At 35.4% G+C, this 9,719-nt stretch overlaps 1 protein-coding gene across 5 annotated transcripts in view; it reads right to left on the reverse strand.

Annotated features, from left to right (window-relative positions):
* ARHGEF12 (Rho guanine nucleotide exchange factor 12) overlaps positions 1 to 9,719 on the reverse strand; it is an 87,074-nt gene that overhangs the window by 76,525 nt on the left and 830 nt on the right. For 3 of the 5 annotated variants that reach the window (XM_023517286.1, XM_023517285.1, XM_023517284.1), the window contains exon 2: positions 8,251 to 8,307. The exons of the other annotated variants lie outside the window; for them this stretch is intronic. The gene's annotated coding sequence lies outside the window, so the exon portion shown is untranslated. The remainder of the gene's footprint in view (positions 1 to 8,250; positions 8,308 to 9,719) is intronic. 5 annotated transcript variants of the gene reach the window in all.

Below are 9,719 nucleotides of genomic sequence, written 5' to 3' on the forward strand. Positions count from 1 at the left end.
TGAAGAATACAAAATTACTTAGAGTCTGCCCCAAAGAACATAAAATCTTAGCGGGAAGGGACAACAGTGAAACAGAGAGAGTCTGACTATGTCTAAGAATTGGACTGTGGTACACATAATGGGCCCTGTATGCTATTAAAAAAAAGGAAAAGACAAAGGTGGACTCCTAGCTCCAAAACAGCCATATTCAAATTTCACTAAATTAAAAAAAAATAGCTTTCATCCTTTTTACCTTTTCTGGTTTTATAACACATACAGTCCAAGGTTTTGTTTTGTTGCTAAATCTCTTATTGTCTGGCATAAGATTAATCCTAATTATCATACAAATGTATATATACCTCAGCATGATTTCTATAAGGTAACAAAATCACTCTGATAGGAGCTGTATCCCAGCACTTCATATGGAGACAGGCAGAAAGAGGCTTAAACTTCCTTGAAACTTAGTCATAGTAATAGATCTTCATTTCCATTATTCTTGGTATCATAGGAAGATATTCTTTCACAGCTATTTATATATAAGTGCATTCAGGGTAACAATAAACAAATGCATATCTATATATTGTACTTATCAATACTGCAATTCTTTCTTTTGCACTGTTGTGAACAACTAGAAAGCAGTTATAGTCTCCTAATGTCTTCGAATCTCTACCATTACTATAGTCCTTGGCATATAATTGGTGCTCATAAATTAGTTACTAAATAAATTTGTATTTATTTTACATTTTAAAAAATTCTTTTTTTTCTTTGGAGACATGGTCTCACTCTGTTGCCCAGGCTGACTTACAATGGCACATCATAGCTCACCGTAGCCTTGAACTCCTAGGCTCAAACTATCCTCTTGCTTCAGTCTCCCAAGTACCTAGGATTACAAACTCATGCCACCATACCCTGCAAATTTTTTACTTTTTGTAGAGATAGGATTTTGCTATGTTGCCCAGGGTGGACACAAACTAAAGACTATGCAAAGTAGAGAAATACATCTATAAGAACACTAATTAACTTTCTGCCCTGGCAAAATTCCAACTGCAATAATTTAATTTCCCATCTACCCCCAAAATAACTTCTCTAGTTACAAAGAAATTTTTTCCTATTTCTTGTCTTTTAAGGATTGTGATATTTTACTTGGAAGCTGATAAATCAGTATTATGTTTCATCTCATCAGTGAAATAAAGATGTTCTATTAAATTTATATAAATTCTATCCTTTCCTAAACTGTATTTCCCTTCAAAACAAGTCATTATTTTTCTGTTAATAACAATGTGGCATTTTAAAATATAACATAAAGAGATTGTTTCTTACTCAAAAGACAATTAGCAATGGTCATATTTTGAAAGTGAAAACAATTAAGTATTTATAATACTTTGGAGGAATAAGGGAGGAAATGATTAAAAAGTATTCTGAAAAAAGTTTCACTATATATTCCTTTAAAAAAGGCTGCAACTGTACTACCAGATAGTATATTAATGGAAATGGAATGTTAAACATGTAAAGCAACATGATAAACCTTTTATACTACATTTACTCTAGTGAAAGCACACTAGTCTTTCTTTAGTTTTTATTTCATGACCAAACTTCAAGTCTCACCTCTTAAGAATTAGCTTCAGGGAAGGGTGTGGAGAAAGACCATGTGCAACCTCATAAAAACAGCTCATTTTTAAACTGGTGCCAGACATACATGTTTTATGAGTAAGATCTCAGATAATCCTTTGATTAAGAAGCTTCTTGATTTTAAATGCACAATCCTGCCAAAAGAGGAGCCTCAAATTCCAAGTATGCTGATTTCATTGTTTTAGACCACTATCAGAAATAAGTCTCTCTTTTAAGTTACATTTTCTCCTACTTTAAAGTTTTTCAAAAGGGAAGAGACAACCTTTTAAGACAAATCAAGATCATCTTAATTCCATCAATTCTCTCTACTAAACTTCTTCATCTCAATCTCAACATTCATTCATTCAAAACTCACATAACAGGTGCCTCCAATGTGTCAAGCATCTTGAGAGATGCAAAGATGAATATAAATACCAATAATTAGACCCAAAACAAGATGTCAAAGTGCAAAAACAAAAGTAGCTGCACAAAGCTAGGGAAGCCCTAGGAAGAAAAGCAATATTTGAATTGAGCCTTGTAACATGAATAGGATTCTAAGTAATAGGAGGAGGAATGCCCAAGATATATTTGGGATATGAAATTCTAGAGGATAATCTGGAACCTTTAAGTGGAATAGCAGATTAAGGTAGAATAAACTGGAGACAAATTATGGCAAATGTTAACAATTATCTGTACTTTCCTAGCAAGTACATGATCAAATCCTTACTTTATAATATTAATATGAGAGGCCAAGGCAGAATATAGTAGAATGGAAAAAAGGGAATGAATCAACGTGAAATTGAAGTAAAATAAAGTTGTGAAACTATTAAAATAGTCTGATGATGAAATGATGGTAAACTGAACAAGGCAATGGGGATGAAAACAAAGAAAGAAGGACAAACAGCATTGTGACGATAAATCAAGGGGTCCTGACAAACAGCTGACTCCCAGGGGACAAGGAAAACAGGAGTCCAAGACAACTGTGAGGAAGTAACACTGTATATGGAAGAATGACAGTGTCATCAAGCAAAAGAAATAATGAACAGAGACAACCTGGGAGAAGATATTTACAAACTATATAATATACCTGACAAAGGACTAAATATCCACCATCTACAAGGAACTCCAAAAAATCAGCAAGAAAAAAAAAACCCCTGACCAGGTGCAGTGGCTCTGGGAGGCCAAGGCGGATGAACTGCCTAAGCTCTGAAGTTCAAGATTAGCCCTAGCAAAGTGAGACCATCTCTACAAATAGAAAAACTAGCAAGTATAGTTGGACCTACAGTCCCAACTACTTGGGAGGCTGAGACAAGAGAAGCACTTGAGCCCAAGTGTTTGAGATTGCTGTGAGTTACGATACTATGGCACTCAATCCCATAGTGACTGAGTGAAACTCTATCTCAAACAAACAAAAAACAACTCCATTAAAAAGTGGGCAAAAGACAGACAGTGCCCGCAATTCAGTGGATACGGTGCTGACCACATACACTGACTGAGCTGGCGGGTTCGAACCTGGCCTGGGCCAGCTAAAGCAACGACAATTGCAACAACAACAACAAAAAACATCTGGGTGTTGTGGCAGGCGCCTGTAGTCCCAGCTACTTGGTAGGCTGAGGCAAGAAAATCGCTTGAGCCCAAGAGTTAGAGGTTGCTGTGAGCGGTGACATCGTGGCACACTACTCGGGGCAACAGCTTGAAACTGTCTCCAAAAAAAAAAGAAAAAGTGGGCAATAGGCATGAACAGACATTTTTCAAAAGAATACAGACAGATGGCCAATAAACATATAAAAAAAGGCTCAACATCAGTAATCATCAGAGAAACTCAAATTAAAACACAATGATAGCACCCTGCCCCTGTCAGAATGCTCATTATTAAAAAGTCAAAAATTAATAAATGTTGGAACTACAAATATATGGAAACAGAACTCTCATACACTGTTGGTGAATTATGGAGATTCTTCAAAGAACTAAAAGTTGACCTACCATTCAATTCAGGAATCACTACTCAATGGAAAATAAGTCATTCTATCAAAAAGACAAGTGCACTCATGTTTATTGCAGTACAAATCACCAGTTCAAAGACATGGAATCAACCTAAGTGCCCATCAACGGATAAGTAGATAATGTTGGTATACAGACACTATGGAATACTATTCACCCATAAAGAAGAATGAAATAATGTCTTCTACAGCAATTTGGATAGAACTGGAGGCCATTATCCTAAGTAAATTATCTCAGAAATGGAAAAACAAATTCCACATGTTCTCACTTATAAGTGGGAGCTAAACTATGAGCATAAACAGTGGTCATACAGAGTGGTATAATGGACATCAGAGACTCAGAAGAGGGGGGCAAAGGATGAAAAACCACCTCTTGAGTACAACATACACTATTGGGATGATGGCTACACCAGAAGCACCTATTTCACCAGTATACAATCCATGAATGTAACTACTTGTACCCCTAAATCTACTGAAATTTAAAAAAAGAATGAGGGAAATGGAGAGAAAAACTGATTTCTACCTGAAAGGAACAAAGTTAATCACTATAAGTTCATGGAACACACAGAATGAAAATATCCAGCAAACAGCTAAAAATCTAAGACTGGAGACTGGAAGAAAGATTTGAGATAGAAACTTGGATCATGCCTACATGCATAAGAGGGGAAAAAGCAATCAAGGAAACAGGCAAAAATTACAAAGACAAAAGAAACAGGCTGATACAATAGAGAAATCAAAGAAAGGACACCTGCATTGCCAAATGGTTCAGAAGGCAGGCAAGAATTGAGAAAAAAAGTTAACAGATTTTCAAGTAGGATGTTTTGGTTTGCCTTTCAGCTATGATAATATGAGTTCAGAAGACAGGTTACAAGAGATTAAGAAGTGAATCGTTTATGAGGACACACAAGGTTCATGTAGCATGTTCTTTGCAAGGTTGAAAAAGAAAACAGAAATAGCAACTTGGTGGGGGCACGAATCAAACCAAAAATTTTTCCTTTTTTTTTTTTTCAGAAAGTTTTCTTTTTGAAAGATATGAGAAAACTAAGAAAAGATATGAATTTCTTAAAATTATACTGACATATCGAAACCAGGATATTTCAAGTATTAACAGTTTGTTCCTGTTATGGACTAAATGTGTGCCCCCCTGCCCTGGGTAAGGAGACAAATGATTCACTCCCAATTCATATATTGAAGCCTTAACCCTCAATGTGATGGTATTGGGAGCTGAGGTCTTTTCAAAGATGATTAGAAGTTCATGAGGGTGGAACCCTTATGACAGGACTACAGAAGACACCAGACAGCTTTCTCTTACTTTTTTCTTTCTTTTTTTCTCTCTCTCTATCCCTTCCTGCACTGAGGAAAGACCACTTGAAAAGAAAGCAAGACAGCAGTCATCTGCAAGCCTGCAAGAGAACCTTCCTTAGAATTCTGCCACAGTGGCACCATAATCTTGGACTTCCAACCTCCAGATTTATGAGAAAATAAATTTCTGTTGCTTAAACCACACAGTCTATGGTATGTTGTTATAGCAGCCCCAGAATGCTAAGTCAGCTTTAAGAAGACCTGGCTTATTTTCTTAAACCTAATACTATCAATGGGAATCTCTTCATGACATTAAGATAGAAGTTAGGAAGGTCCTTTTGCTAAATCTCTCATTTCCCACAGTAAACCACAAAAGTGCTCTCTTACATTAGTAAGAAAAACAAAAAATGAAGTATTATTAAAACTGCGGATCAGAAAGCACATTCATACATGTTCAACAGACTCCAAAAGGTCTGGGGCTGGGGGAAGGAGGTAATGGAATAAATATTGACTGGCAACTTAAAAAAAAAAATCCACATAAAACAAACACCTGGTTTCCTTTTAAAATGAGCAAACTAAATCTGTTTTACAAAGTAACTTTAAAAATGGAATGAAAAAAAGTTTAAAATAAATAATTTCTAAGTGAATAACTAATATGTATGTTGAATATCCAGCATTAGGGCTGGGTGCAGGGGCTCACGCCTGTAATCCTAGCACTCTGGGAGACTGAGGTGGGAGGATCCCTTGAGCTCAGGAGTTTGAGACCAACCTGAAGAAGAGTGAAACCCCATCTCTACTAAAAATAGAAAAATTATCTGGGTCTTGTGGTAGGCACCCACAGTCCCAACGATTTGGGAAGCTGAGGCAAGAGAACTGCTTACTTAAACCCAGGAGTTTGAGGTTGCTGTGAGCTAAGGCTGATGCCATGGAATTCTAGCTCTGGCAAAAAAGTGAGACTCTTGTCTCAAAAAAAAAAAAAAAAAAAGAACCACACACCTAAAAATACCCAGCTAATGAATTTTACCCCAAGAGAAGACAATGTATAATCTTAAATATGTAAAGTGGGCTTATAATAAGACCCTGTAGTAAAGCAGAATGGCACCAGTGGTCATGACTCTACTCTGTCATACATTTATTTCAGTATTTCCAAGCTTCTCTTGACTCTTTACAGAGTCTTTTTCACCCGTGCTACAATCTAAAGAAGCCTATTCACATAGGTAATAAAATATCTGTTATGTCAAAGAGATTTCTGTTAGCATGCTAATGCTGTCACAGTCAACTCATCCCTCTGAATGAGTACTTTTTAAGGATTCATGGGCTCAGTTCCTCCTAAAAAAGGTATTTCAAGTGCAGCGCCTATAGCTCAACCAGCTAAGGCGCCAGCCACGTACACCTAAGGTGGCGGGTTCGAATCCCCAGCCCAGACCCGCCAAACAACAATGACAGCTGCAACCAAAAAATAGCCGGGCGTTGTGGTGGGCACCTGTGGTCCCAGCTACTTGGGAGGCGGAGGCAGGAGACTCGCTTGAGCCCAGGAGTTGGAGGTTGCTGTGAGCTGTAATGCCACAGCACTCTACCCAGGGCGACAGCTTGAGGCTCTGTCTCAAAAAAAAAAAAAAAGAAACAAAACACAGAGAAGCCACACCTTACTTCCTGATTACCACTTAAAATGTTTCTATTACCACCAAGCCAATAAACTTGTCTGAACTAGTGTTAATATTCATATCACTGGTTAAAAAAAAATCATCTATTTCTAGTCATAGATTCCTATATTGTTAGTCTTTATCAAAGCACACACAAACTTCTCCATATATTCCACAGATCTAGAAAAGAATAAACTATACAAAACTCTTTATATAGAACAGAAATAGTCTCCAGGAATTAGGAAGCTATTTCTTATATATAAAGAGTCAAATACTTTGAAGGAAAGAAAAAAGCACAAATTTCAAATGCCACAAGCAACATTACCTATTAAACTACTGTTAAAAAGTATAACTACACTCAAAAAGCACTGGTTATAAAGACCTAAGTAAAGAATTATGTACATGTATACTGCATATAACATTAACTGATTTAGAACCAAACACCAAGACTTCAGAATATTAAAATGTATCTGAGGGTTGGACATGGTGGCTTGCACCTATAATCCTAGCATTTGTGGGAAGACAAAACAGGAGGACTGCTTGAGGCCCGGAGTCTAAGACCAGCCTGGACAACAGAGCAAGACCCCATCTCTTAAAAAAAAAAAACTGATATTATGGGTTGGAGTACCAGAAGATGTAACTTGTCAGATGTCTTAAAAGGTGGGAGAGGAAATTCCATATACTTTTTCCCTCTCATATATGTCAAGTTAGGAAACACTTACACCTGGGAAAACATACACTTCATAGTGGTTGTATTTAAAAAAAAAAACTTGATTTTCCACAGAAGCCAAATTTGGAATCTTCCTAAAAAGAAGTAATTTATTCAGAGATTATTTTAAAGTCTTGGCTCCAGGCAGTGCTGCTCCTATATATTTTTTTCAAATCCTAATTAGAAGCCAAAAGAAAGGAAGAGGGCAAGTAAAACTGCATAAAAGGCAAAATATGTAAGAACTTCACAAACAGGTTTATTCTATCTTTGGAAGACAAGATACAGTCTAGAAATCTTAGTATTTCAATCATCTGTTGACCATTAATGTTGAGTTTGCTCTTTGTGAAGATTATTTTTTAAAAGTACCATTTAAAAATTTAAAATTTTAAAAATTTAAAAATTTCCCCTTTCTGAAAAAGCTTCAAGGAAACTTCTGAAAGGCATAGACGAATTTTTCAAGCTATGGAAATAAAATACTTACATATTTTTGCTATCATGAATATATCATACAAGAATGACTTTTTCAGATGATGAGGCAATTAAAAATAAACAAAAAATAGAACAAAAATTCCAAAGAACTGCTAATACATCTAAATTATACCAGTACTATACTTAGAGGAAAAGACTTAATTGCTTAAATTCTACATAATCCAAACTGCAAATGAGACATGGGAAGAAGATGACAAGAATTCAAAGCCCATCCATGTGATTTGGAGGAACCTGACCCAAACATATCAGAGACAATCACTTTCCTAACATAAATAAGATGAAAGAGAAGATGGGTACTGTGGCCTATTCTTAATCTATAATGTTAGTTTCTAACAACCTTAAGCTTCCACATCACAGCCACATTAAAACCCCAGGCTCCCTTTCCCTGCAGTAGATCATGCCATGCAGAGCAGACATAAAAAAGGCTGCAGTTATTTAAAAAAAAAAAAAAGAAGAAGAAGAAGAAAACAGCATGAAGCAAGTTCCAAAGGGCAAGGCTGAATTAGCTACATTAGCTTACCATATATCTCGGATCTACTCTCCTCTGAACTAGACTTTGTCTTCTTGGAGGAGCTATCTGCACAAGAGCGGGAGAAAAGGAGAGAGATATAGAAAATATGGAGACCAATGGAAGGGGGAAATTTTATGGGGGGAAAAAGGATGAATCATGATCAAGTTAAATCGTGCAAACACAAAGTATGAACATCACAGATGATAGCACTTAGAACAGTCACGAACAGCACAGGCAATGACATATTTTAAAGATTTATCGAAGAAAAGACAGTGCAATAAAAATACATTCAAACAACACATGAATAGTATACAAAATAAGTCATCTGATAACTGCAGAAATGACAAAAGTACTAAAAGCTATAATAATCTCATTATGAAGCAGGGCATACCACTTTGCTACCTCTGTCTTTGTACATCACAGAATAAATTTAACAAGTTATAATATTTTTATGAACATAAGGCAGAAACTGTGACTCTTATTAACAAGACAATAACTAATCATATAAAGCCTCTGAACCCCATGGATTCAGATTAAGGCATCAGAGAATTCTTTCTTCATGGAGATCCATAAGTGACACATTATGTATTTCCAACACTAAAGCCTCTTAAATTGATGATTGAAATTTCATTTTACTGACTATTCAAGATACAGAAAATTATAGCTATGTACTTCCTAGTTTTCCCTTTCTAGATATTATTTATAATATTTTTTCAAAATGTAAGATCAATTTATCCTAAAAGTATGAAACATCTTACTTAAATATATAGAACATATTATTCTCTTAAATATCTACAATATTTCTACATTAAAATATCTAAACATAGATGCATTATTTATACATCTGAGATTGCAGTATTTACTTTATCTTTTGTCACATATAAAAGATACAACTTAATAAAATAGTATAAGTACACAAAGAACATGTATCAGTCTCAATTACCAAGCAACTTTTATAAATTAAATGCTGAGTCAGTTTACAATGAGAAAGCAAAAGGGAAAAGCCTATATTTTATAAGAGGAATTCAATCAATGTGCATAAAATTAAGTACAGTTAAAAGTCTGCTAACATAAAACTCTAAGAAAGATCAACACTACATATGTTGAAAGAGGGAATCACTGAATTTAGAATACTTTTTGACTAAGGATGGCAAAATCTATTCATTTGTTTACTCTAAAATGAGACCATCACTAAATTTTGAAGTTGTAATTTATCTAATACTCTACCATGATCACAACTGAATTTTTAAATGACTACAAACATCTGTAATTATTACAGCTTTGATTTTATGACATACTACTTACTGCTCATACCATGATTTATCTTAATATTAAGCCCTTGGTCTGACCAAAATCTCTAATCATCATATACAGTAGAACCTCTGTAAGTTGACCTACCTAAGGGACTATAACAAACTGGTCAACATATGGAGGTGGTCACCATAAGGAACTTCCATTGAGTACATGGGATGCATGTA

The sequence above is a fragment of the Otolemur garnettii genome, unplaced genomic scaffold, assembly GCF_000181295.1.
Source record: "Otolemur garnettii isolate 467f Iridium unplaced genomic scaffold, OtoGar3 scaffold00108, whole genome shotgun sequence".
Classification (NCBI taxonomy): domain Eukaryota; kingdom Metazoa; phylum Chordata; class Mammalia; order Primates; family Galagidae; genus Otolemur; species Otolemur garnettii.